The 12,625-nt window shown below is 43.0% G+C and overlaps 1 long non-coding RNA gene across 1 annotated transcript; it reads left to right on the forward strand.

The window, feature by feature from the left end:
- The first annotated feature begins 227 nt into the window (after positions 1-227).
- On the forward strand, positions 228-6,501 carry LOC141745312 (uncharacterized). Its single transcript, XR_012587731.1, has 3 exons — positions 228-326; positions 1,649-1,707; positions 5,706-6,501. It is a non-coding gene; the product is annotated as an uncharacterized LOC141745312 (long non-coding RNA).
- Positions 6,502-12,625: the final 6,124 nt, after the last annotated feature.

Below are 12,625 nucleotides of genomic sequence, written 5' to 3' on the forward strand. Positions count from 1 at the left end.
AAGCCTTTTAAACAAAATTAAAGCAAAAGCATTTAATCTTTTGATTTTTTTTATGCAGTCTGAAAGCACAACATCCTCCTATCAATCTCCGAGTGTGTGGATATAGAGAATATATTTACCTTTTCCTGCTAAGATCAGCCCGTGCAGTTAGATGGTGGGTGAAGTCACCTGGGTATGTGGTATGGAGAATAGAGCTCCAAGAAACCTTTTTGTTTCCTCTTCCCTGTAGAAGACAGTGCGTTCTCTGTTCTCGAGATTGTCTTTATGAAACTCTCCATGGGATGACCACTTTAAAAAAATCAAGAGAACTAGCTGGGAGAAAAAAGGTAATTACGAGAAAAAGTGAATTGCTAGCCATGTGCAGATACACATTTATTACAGCGGATGCATGTTTTTCATTACCTACATGCAAGAAAGTTTTCTCGGCTTAACTGCATGAAAGGGATTGTTTTTATGGCTGTTGAAAGGTTTCTATTTTCATTGAACTTTCTGATGAGCCTGGTACCTTCCCTGGGTGGCTGGTTACTAATGCTTTTCCACATCAGGAGTGCATCTGTGGCACCCTGTGCGCGTCCAAGCACCTCTCCCTTCATCAAGGGTAGACAGCCTATTTTTTGCCAATTACTGGCAAGCGCAGGCAAAGCTGAGGCTCAGTTTTTTTGTGCCTCCACCATTACAGAACTTCAACCTAGTTTTTAAGCCAGCCGGCGCAGCACCGAGTTCAGCACAGGTTAACCTCCGTGGTTTTTTCAGCTTTCCAAATGGATTTTGCAGCCTGAACCGAGCTCTGTGCTCCTGGAGACAGACTGCGGCCATCACCCAGTGTGACTGGTGTGCATATTGCTGGCCACATCCCCATCGCACCGCAGCCACGCTCTGCTGTACAGACACAGCCTAAGAAAGGGCATACCGAGACTACAAATTCCCCATAATTATGATTAACAGCCTTTTTGAGGACTTGATGACCAATTTTGGTGACTTCCTTTCAAAGGCCTGTCTAAAACTAATTTTGTGCTGTACTTTCAAATTAGCCCCACCCAGATCCACAGCACAATTCTCTTTCCTATCTACTTATCTCGCTTTCCATTGTCACGAAACGAGAGCAGAAATCCAGGCCCTATTTCACACAGCTTAATAGACTTGATAGATAACATTGTTCAAGAAAAAAAATCTTAACATATTGCATCTTTAGTAGAAGCGATTTAGGAAGTCAGAACCTAGGACATTTAAATCTTTCTCCATTGAACATAATTAAACATTAACCAATTTTGCTAGTGCAACGTAATTTTTATAGGCTGCTGTAACGCTCTGGTTTCTGTGCCAGGATGAGTGCTAGACACAAGACTGCACTTTGCTTTGCGTGAAGAACCCAACCAGCGTAAGCTGGGGCCGCCCTAGACAAGCTACATGAATTTGTGCTGTGCTCTCCCTCATACGGGAATGTTTCTCCCGTGAATCAAATTGTCTTTACTCTTTTATCCAGCTACTTTACAACAGAGATGACTCTGCGTACATAGCAAGTAAACAAAGCGAGCCTCTTCCTTCACTGTCCTGCACGATATACAGCTACCAATATATCAGCAAACTTTAAAATGGTATCGCCAGGGTAAACAGAAATTTTTGTTGTTGTTGTTTTACCATTTTATAGGCGCAGAGACAAGTAGCTGGTAATTTCTGGTGGATTTATCTTCATTTTCCTTGGGAACGGTAAGCTAGCTAGAGCGTGTTCAGAAACACTGAGCCGCTGGCTCAGAGAGGGGGGTTCTGCCTGTCCCGTGCTGTGTTTAGATTCTGACTTGGGCTGCAAGAGCCTCCACACCATATTCTGCCCTGCCTTTCTCAGGGCAGGATTTTTCAATCCAAGGAGCCACCGTTTAGTCAGAGCAGAGACTAGGCCCGTCAGATCCAACACCAGGGGCTTGATTGCCCCACGTGAATAGTTCCCATCTTCCTCACGAGAGTTTTTTAGAAACAGCAAAATAAGAGAAAGAGATAGGAAAGATAATCTTGGTGGGAACAGTCCAGCTACTTCAATTTTACTGACAGCTTAAACAAGTGTAAATAATCAGTTTGAGGGATAAGTCAGTGAAAAATCAACCCTAAGAGCGCTTAGTTGACTTAGTGCTCTTAGTCTACTGGGGGAAGTCAGGGGTAGGTCTTGAAAAATCAAAAGGACATGATTGGTCCAACACATTTGCATTTAGTGTGGCCGCCTAACTGTAAAAGAAAGGGAATTCCTAAAAGAAACAGTTTTTGTCACATAAACACTGAGCCCCTGCAAACAAATCAGGATCTGGCTCCCCAGCCCGAACGTCAGAATACCACGGATAATGTCAAGAGGCAGCAATAAGGCTGTCAGATACTGCTACTGTCATTACCCTATTACCGCAAGTATCCATGAGTTTTACTAGTTTGCATAAACTGTCAATGGATATTGTAATCCATAAGTGCAGAAAACACAACTATTTTACCATATTACCATTGAAGCTAATCTCTCTTTGACAAGGTCATTATTTACACTACTTCCCTTGTAATCCCCCCACGCACACACAGAATGAGGCTCTGAAGCTTAATCTTTCCAATGCTGAAAATGAGACTTTTATGCAAACTGATAAAAGTTCTTTGTTTGATTTATCCGTAAACCAAAATAGTCCGGTAGTTTGCCTTGAAGTTAAAAGAAAAAACATACTCTGTCAAATCCCGTGTATTCCTTTTTATGTATTTTGTCATTTCCCCTCTATTAACTCTGTCCTAAGGTTGAAAAGAAGAGTGCACTCTAGCTTCCATTTACTTACTGTACTTTAGCTTTGACTTTTTTGGTTGCAGCCTGTTAAATTTATTGACTATAAGCCCCTTGAGCTATTGAAGAGTATGCGGCTTACGTTGTATATCTTTTGAAAGACGCTACTGGTAGCCTGTTTTAATGTGTTTACTCTCTCCAGATACAATTTGTCTTACATATTCATTGGTTTTTAGTGCCAGGACCAGTTTCTCCGTTGTAGCTATTGTTTGGAAGTCTAGCACAGATATTCAGGCTTAGTAATTTTTCAGCGCTGCTCAAGGGATCTGAGTGTCAAATGAAATAATGAGTGGGAATGTGGGCACTGCAAACCCCTAAGCAGCTGGCTATGGAGATCTCAAGAAAAAAAATAAAGGAAAATAATTTGACATGGCATGAAAGACACTTTGAGAAGTCTAGGATATTTTCTATGTACAAATAGAGCTGGCCCAGAAGTAGTGCTTTCCATTCATTGACAATTACATTTCGTTTTAATTTCAAGATTTCATATAGCCTGAAAGTCAGAGAAAATTTCATTTGCGAAACACTAGCACATGGAGCTGGGATAACAAAATACATTCCCCTGCATACTGCGGCTGCTTTTTCTAGTGGTAGAGCTGACCAGAATACTGATTTGGTGAGGCAAGGGTTTGGGATGGAAAGGATCTTTTTTCACATCAGAGTCAGGGCTTTCAGGTGCTCGGTTTCAGAGGAGCGAGCCCGACTGAAAACTTTGAGAGCGATGGGTGTTCATGTGTGGAGGCTCTGGGATCTCGAGGTCACTGTCTCCCTGTGCTCACCCGTAGGGCCGGTCTGGAGTGTGGGAACACGGCGTTGTGTATCTGTATCTCCTGGTGCTGGCTCTCGCGAACAGGAACCCCGGTCCTTCCCCATGCCCCTTCAGAATATCTGCTGTTCTGCAGCACAGGTGTTGGCACGTTGGCTGCTGATGCTGACTTCGGAGCTCACCAGGTAAGATACCCACGGCAGCATAGATTGAAAAGCGCAGACAAAGTACAGAAGGCTGTGGACTGGGAAGCCCACCCAGGCACTTTCATATTTATGCTGCTGTAGGTATCCCACCTAGCTAGCTTAAAAGTTAGCCAGCATATATCTTCAGCAGTAGCCAACACGTCAAAAATCTGTTGTGCATCTGTGACAGAACTTGGGCTTCTGTTCAGATCATCTCCAGATGCAATCACTCCCTGTTTGAACCTCGGAGAGAAATCTGCAGTGGCGTGTTTTCATCTCTAGAAAATCCACAGTGAAAGTTGAGCTCCTTTCTCTCTGGGAAAGCCATGGGAGCAGCCCTGAGACTCCAGGAACTGAACTCTGCCTCCGGCGAGGCGCAGTCCATGCTCCGTGCCATTACCAGCTCGGTGCCGGGCTTCCAGTTTTTCCACCTGGACTCTCGTACCTTCAAAATCTACTTTTTCTAGGAACATTTGTGGCCCCAACAAGTACAGAAAAAGGAAGCTAATTCGGTCAATGTTTTGCACAGCAAACACTACTAATTGTACTAATTGAATTTGAGTGAAAAAAACCCCCATGGGGCAGTCATAGCATCCCTAACCCCACTTACTGGCTTAGACCCTCTGTGGCTCCAGCATCAACGCGGGGGTGGCGCGTCCTTCCAGGCAAGCCGGGAGAGCCCAAGATATTTCCATGTCATTCTTCATAGCATCTTAAAGATTTCACAGGCTGAGAAGTTGCAACTGTTAATGAAATAAATGTGTTTTAAGTTACACTTGCTCTATATAGTGAGTATGTGTTGTGGAAGAGGGGTATATTTTTGGCTCGTAGTATACATGTCAAACAAATACAATTATCTATTTCTGAATCTTTATAGTCCCCACCATCATAATTAGCTTAAGTGAGGCTGTATTTAGCTTGCATATAGCTTCAATTTGCTGCAAAGTAAATCACCAAAGAAATCAATAATTTACAACCTAGCAAACAGTGCAGACTTTTCCAAATGAAAAAACAAAACAAAACAAAACAAAAAAACGAAACAACCCATTATGCCTGGGCATTTCCGAATGCAGCACAGCTCCTTGCCTGGCTTCTCGGAGCTAGATGTGACCAGCACCAGGCATTTTCACCCAAGCGAGGAGGAAACATGTAAAACCAAGCAAATGACACGACATGAAGCTTTGATTAGGAGTCTGTGAATAACGACCCTTTTCACATATTCAGCGTCTAGGATGTTTCACATGTTTTTACATTTTGAATGCATCAAGTGAGTTCTGACGATCAGGCTTTGGTATTGAGAGAAGGACGGGGTATTAGAGAGGGAGCTTGTCAGGGCTTGGTGCCAATCGGCTGCAACTAGTTCTGTTGCAAACACATCCAACGCCCTCATTTGGAGCAGTGCAAGAGGGAACATGTTTCATATTTTCCTCTTTTCTTGCTCTGTTCTCCGACAAATTCGTAAGAGGCAAGTGCTAGTTCTCGCTCAGTTCCTACAGTAATAAAATAAAACAACAAGTTTTCCATGGCATGAGTAAATCACGGGTTTACATTGCTGAAAATTACTATTAGGTTTGGATGGTTTTGCACAAGTTATTACTATGAAGACTGTATTAATTGACTGCATTTCTCAAGTGGTGGTAGGTAATATTCAGTGAATCCAAAAGGTGGAAAAAAGGAATTTTTGTATATGTTAAATGAGTTTGGGTTTTTATTGCCAGGAATGTAACAGGGACCAAAAGCATAGCAAGAAGTTTAAAACATGAGGATATTTTGAATAAAGAGAACATCCAGAGGTGAATTATTTAGACTGATTTTGGGGGCCAGGGGCTGTTAATCCCAATTTTAGAAAGGGATAAGACTCCCTCATGTTTCACAGCACCAGCCAAATACTTTCCTGATGAATATTAGAAAGGCATTTCAACTGTAGCCGTCTAATTCCACATTTTTCATGCAGATTTTGCATCTTCCTCTAGAAGATCCGGTTCTGGCGAGCAACGGAGACTGATTATTGGAAGAGATTGGAAGAGTTCACCACTGCCCTGGTATGTCCCTCCCTTTGTAGGAAGGATATTATAATGGCTTCTGCACATTACTGCTGTAACTCTCAACGTATTTGCTGCAAACAACTACTTAGCATACCTCTGGGATACTATTGCATTTATCCTGAAGTCACATGTGGTATTACAGTAATGATTGCGCTTTTAGCACATAAATATTTTACAGTGTATGTATCTATGTAAAAATATCCTGATATGTGCGTGTATATAAGCAATGAAAATGCATCCTTTAGAATACGACACGCGGTTTAATTAATTGTTTTATGCACTAAATGTTTACATGCAGAAAAGTGGTAGTTGCACGCAACCTCTCAAAGTCTGAAGTGGGAATAAACTGCCTATCAGAAGCTGAAAATTCTACACTCAGATTAAAATTGCACTTTATTTCCATAGCAAGAGGTGTTTGTATTCCATTAAATACAGAGGCTTTCTTGTTTCTCAACGCTTCAGAAAAGAAATGACTATTGTGTTTGGCTCGGAATGAATGAATATAATCTCAAATCTTTTGTTTGCATCGCTGTGCAAGGTGCCATTTTCCCAAATGAAAGCTCGGTGTATTTGCAGAGCAGACGGCAGAAGTATGTATGATTACTTCACCGTTTCTTTGTACCAAGCATAGACGGAGGCGAATTAGAACTCATCAGCGGGAGGGGTTTTGTTTTCTTCCCAAACAAACCATCAAAGAATCCCGGAGCACGGTTTAAACTATTCAGACTGCAGACAGACTGAATTTTGTCTGCCTGATTCCAGTAAATACTTGTGTATTACTTATAGTGCGATTCTTTCAGGAGAGAAGCTGGAAACTGTAAAAACCCATGTAGAAGATAATGCTCGGTAACCAATCTCAGGCCTTTCATACAGCGGAAAGCTTTACTGAGGTGGACTGTGAGAAAATAGCTGTGTTGACAAAAGCTCAGGTATAGATACAATTATACGGGCAAAAGAATCTATTTGCCAACACATTTCTTTCTCTTAAGAGATCTATAATAAGACGTATTTGCCTATATAGCTGCTTTCCATGCCACATTTGCAGCGTGTGTCAGTGCAGCTCTACCTGCAGACAAAGCATTTTAAGTACAAACAAGGTGAAAGATGGCTAATTAATTACACTGCATGTCTTGGAGCATTAATTTTTGGTGTTCCTTATCACTCCTGGGATGGAGGCTACTGATACTGAAAGATTTAGTTCCTGATTCTGCAATTCTAGTTGATGTCGTGTACGTGACACTAAGCCAGGTCACTGATGCCAGTTCGATTACACCGTCGGAAGCTGAGCAGAGCAACGAGAGCCTGAATAAAGTGAAAAGAAACAGACGGAGCCACCTTGGTGCTGGCAGCAGGCAGTGAGGAGCAAGCTGCTCTCAACTCTCAACGAAACTGGATTTAGAATCATAGAACCATAGAATCGCCTGGGTTGGAAAGGACCTTTCAGATCATTGAGTCCAACCATCAGCCTAACTCTGACAAAACCCATCACTAAACCATGTCCCTCAGCACCACGTCTGCCCGGCTTTTAAATACCTCCAGGGATGGTGATTCCACCACTTCTCTGGGCAGCCTGCTCCAATGCTTGATAACCCTTCCAGTGTAAAACTTTGTCCTCAAGTGCTCCATAGCTTGAGTTGATGAAGTCAAGAAAAGACAAATTATTACGATATATGCTATTTATGATGCAACCACATTTATCTTTGAATTACAATATTTGCCATTTATGGTGCAACCACATTTATCTTTGAAGAACTGCTCTTTCAAAGAAGGACTTTTTTTTTGTTCTGTATGGATTTTGCATGAAGCTCCCTATGGTGAACTCAAGTAAAGTTAGGAGCAAGGAGGACATGCAAGGGTTCTGGGCCCTCTCGGATTCAATAAAGGCATCTGTAACAGATGGCTAATTACAAAGATAAGTATTAGCCCATCTTAGTAACACTTAGGTTTTCCAAAAACGTTTCAAAGAGGTATTCCGGCACACTGTGTTCCAGCACTACGAGCGAAGTGAGCCAAACATACTCTGCCCTAGGCGGGTGCAGAGATTGAAAAACCAGAATATCTGTTGTCCTGATGGCTTATTTTAATTCTATCTAACTGTGACCCTTTGTCAACCATGGAGCTTTATCCAAGACCAGCAAGGGCTGAATAATTGGATTTGCTTGGCAGGTAACCTTTCTTACTCTGCCAATTAATCCAGCAGGAAAAAAAAAAAAGCCACTGATCTCCTGTGAGAAGAAACACCGAAGAGATCAAAGACTGGACTCGCTCTCCCAGCACTACTGCCAGTGACTACATGGGATGTATACTTGGGCATACCGCTCATGCACTGTATGGGCACATTATCAGGTTTTCCGATTAATCTGGAAGGTCAGCGTGAACTACTGAGGTGCTGGACATTCATAAATAAGGAACAGATGCCCAATGTCATCAAATTTAGCCTGAAAAAATTTCTGGCTGAAGAAAGGAGACTTGTCTGGTAAAGGCGTATGATAATCTTAAAAGCGCGTGCTCTGGTGGAGAGGCCAGTGCAATGGTTTTTTTTGCGGTGCTCTCCAGCCAATTGGTCTCCAACTCTTTTCTGCAATGCTCTGTTTTCCACAGGATTGTCTCCGCTCCCCCTTCTCCTGCTCCCACAACATCTAAGACTCAGGTATTATTTAGAGAGAGCGATATATGGATTAACACCCTCTTTAGGCAGATAAGAATATGGACTGTGGACTGCGAATTTCCCAGAGGAGCGGATCAGCCTTTAGGTGACTGCAGAGAAGGTGCAATGCCATACGCGGCGGTGCTGTGAGCGGAGGGCTGCCCGGGGCTGTGTGGCTGTATTACGTGGCTGGGATCATTCACGTCTCCCCAGATGGTTCTCTTCTGGGTGGCTCATAGCTCTTTCTTTTAGCTCTTTTAGCCTCCCAAGTAAATCCACACTTCAGTTGGTGACCCCTGCATCATGAAGACTTGGGTTTGTGGTTGTTTTTTTTTGAGGGAGCCAAGGCTTTTTGAAAATAAAGGCACAGATGCTTATTCCTCATGTTCCGAGCTCTTGAACCAGGGTCAGACATAGGTGTCACCTTTCAGCTCCACGTAGCACACCTGATAAATAGGATTCCTGCTCTCTAGCACCAAGAGGCTGTTCATTTAGCATGCTGGCTGCCCCAGATAGCAAATCTGAGCCATCCAATTTGTCCGCCTCGCTGCACAGGGAGGCCTGTGCCCTAATACAGTTTTGTATTCATTCCCGGCAGCTGGCCTCGAAAAGGTGGGAGCTGCAGTGAATACACCAGTCCCCGGCTCTGACTGAGCCCAGTAGGCAAGAAGAGGGGCTGTGCTTTGGATTCTCCGTTGTTGATCCGCTAATGCAAATCAACTTGATTCTGCTGGCATCGGTGGGAATGAGCTGATTCGTGCCCTTTATAGTTTCTTCTTGTTTACTTACTGCATCTTAATGACTGCCAGGCACAAACCCACCTGACTGAGGACATTAGGTGCAAAGGCTTTATACCCTTAATGTTTTGTTCCGTTAAAGACTAACAAAGACGACAACTTTAACTTCTGATGAGAAAGCTAGGCCCGTGAACACTTAGCACTAATAAGGTGCTTTTCAGCTTCTAAGTGCTTTACAAACATTAATTAATTATTCCTTTCAACAACACTTGGTTATTTTCTGTTACCAGAGTGCATGTTTACCAAGTTAGCTCCATTCGTGCACAGCACGTTGCTGGCAGCAGGCAGGAGCATAAATTGATCTATAACCACACGCTGTAATTTGCAGCAGATTTGCTTCACCAAACACCATCAGCACAGCTACGGAGGCAGCTCGGAGGAGTGGCCACTCCTCCCCGCGTCCTACAGTGGTGATAACCTTTACCTTCCCTGCCGCACGGAGCGCAAACATAAAACCTCTTTGCTGCACAATTCAGCTAATGCCACAGAAACGTATGTCAAACGGGAGCTTCCAGCTTGATGCTGTTGCAAAAAGTAGTAATACATTTTATTGTGTGTCGTACCAAAATACCGATTACAGTACAGAAGTGACACAGAGAACAGGCAGGTTTCTAACAAAACACATGAGTGAAGTTGCCACTGCGAGACAGCAGAATTTCCTGCATCCACCAGTTATTAAAGATTCAAAACGCTCCTGTCTTGTATCAGGAAGTTGCCAATAACTCTCACAAAAAAACCCAAATAATAAACAAACAAACAAAAAAGGGGAGGCTGCGGTGTTACCCATCCTAAAATAGGCAAGAGCCCAGGACCACGGGACTCACATCCCTGCCCTGTTCAAGTCACACCAAAGACGTGAACCGGTGCTTGACTTTCTCGAAGAGCAGCCCTAGCCACTGAGTTCTTGTTTATTTTCACATCCCTGTCTCTCTCCCCTCTTACATCTCATGCCAAAGGAGAGGAACGCTTTCTGGCAAAAGTTTTGTGTGAACCAATGCGTTTCCACTGGAAATGAGTGTGCCAGTGAACTGTGGCGGACAATAGCGCCTATCGCCACGGGCAATGTAATACCTCTGCAATAGAAAGCAGGGTCTTGGGAATTGTTAAACTGTCACTTCTTAATTAGAGCTGCCCCACATTTTTCCAGGGAACAGATTTCTGGCATAAAGCTCTGGAAAAGTACCAAGCTGACCATAACCGTCAGCAGAAACCACGAATGACTGTCTGCTGCGTCTCCTGCCCGCCTCCCGCGCGGGCAATGCCCCTCGGGAGGGGGCCAGGCCCCGGGTCGCAAGGGGCTGGTGCACAGCAGGAGAGAAGCCGAATGCTGCAGCTACCTAGATTGAGATGCGTTTCTGTAGGCTGGAGTAGGAAACTGCAAGGTCTCTCAGAGGTCCAGGCAAGACTCTGTGGAGCTGCGCATGGAGGCACAGAACTGGCAGTACTCACGCACAGACCCGCTGCGCTTGGGGATGTGACGTCGTCCGAGACCCGCTGCGCTTGGGGATGTGACATCGTCCGATATACCTTGTAAAGCTCAGCAAAACTCATAGCGGAGACTTTTCAAATCAACCAGAGGAAGACGGAGCTTATGAAATGCGACAGCTGAGCTGTGGTTACTTTCTACTCCATAATTATTTGAATGTATATCAGAAACTACTGAAAGAAGTAGACGAGTGTTTCGATTGTACTAGATTCCTAAATGTTGGAATAATAGCCTCCCCTAATCCTATTTGTAGGCAAACAGAAACATTTTCATCTTTGCCTGTAATCACTTGTCCTCTCAAATTCACCTATGTTACAGACTTTTATATATGTATACACAAACATACACATATGTATTTTATCATATTAGGTTTTCAGTCTTCTCTGCGATCTTATGAAAAATTATCACAATCCGTATAGATCCTAGTAACCTCCTGTCCAACATATCCATAGCTACAGGAGGGAAAAGTCCATGTCAAATCATAAGATACCCTGCCTCTGTTGTCAGCAAAACTAACCAAGATAGGAAATTTATGACAGCCAAAGGCTTTGTTTCTATAGGTTTCTGAATCCAGAGGCCAGAGTTGAAGTGGTTTGGGTGAAATACTCAAAGAATCCAGCACAGGTAAATGACCCAACAGAAAGTTCCACAGGTGTCAAGGCAGAAGGTGAATGTATGATAATTAATTCTTTCTCCTAGAATATATACCGTTAATTGACTTGGTGGCAGTATCATTACCGTGATTCATAGGCTCATAGATTTTAGGCCAGAAGCAACCATTATGATAATCTAGTCCTACCGTCTGCATAGCAAAGACCACGGCACCTCACCCAGCGGTGGCCGCATCAGCCCTCTAATTTCTGCTTGGGTTACTGGGTTTTTTTCCAAAAGCCATCCAACGCTTCTTAAAAGACTATGTGATAGAAAATACACCAGGTCCTTGGGTAAGTAGCTCTAAAGGTAATTTTTTTCTTTGAAATTTGCAGCTTATTTTTCATATCAAATTTACATTGATTTTTCCGTAGGTTTTGTTTTTTTTTTCTTTTGGTCTAAATGTATCCCAGAAACATTAAGAAAGCTCTCAGACAAAAGATTATTCTTCTTTTTTTTTATTTTTTTTTTCCTGGAGTTAAAGGTATGTGTAGAGTTTATGGTATTCTCCCTAGTGTATTAGTACTATATTTAATGGATCTTTGAAGCTTTATCTACTTTTTTCCTTCTTTCTATCCTCCCTCTCATTTTATCTCCTTGTGTCCCCCACCAAAAAAAAAAAAAAAGAAAAAAAAAGGAGAGAAAATTAAAAAGGGGGAGAGGCGGCAGAGAATATTCACAATTAAACTGAGGAATTTTAAAATATGCAGAATGTTCTTGGAGACATCCAAAGGCAGGCAGATACAGACATTCCTGCAGTCCTGGACAAGACGTGCAGGGTGGGTGGGTTTTTTTAATTTTATGACCCCACCTGTTTCCCTCCAACACATCTCTCTCCTCCTCTTGCTCCCTAATATCCCCCCTGAGTCCAATTTATCTGATTTGTAGAACGTGTGAGGATTGCTTAGGTAGATCACATCAATGACAACACAGTGACACAAACAACTAGACAGGTGTCACACTGCCTTTTTGGAAGGGTAGAACTTGCCTTTCTTTACAGGCAAGTCAACAGTGCTACGGGAGCTGTGCCCCAACGCCCTCCACAACCGACATCGGATATTCTGAGACAAACACTTACCATTCTTCACTCCTCTGAGTATCCTTTTCTCCCACGGAATAATTTCATTGATTTAAACAGGACCTAAAGTATCCAAAAATCAGCCCGGAACTGATACACCTCTCGGCATTGACCAAATCCTTATCCTGTAAAGGCAGCGTCAAAACATCCATTGATTGTACCTGAATAAA

The sequence above is a fragment of the Larus michahellis genome, chromosome 6 (genome assembly GCF_964199755.1).
Source record: "Larus michahellis chromosome 6, bLarMic1.1, whole genome shotgun sequence".
Lineage (NCBI taxonomy): Eukaryota > Metazoa > Chordata > Aves > Charadriiformes > Laridae > Larus > Larus michahellis.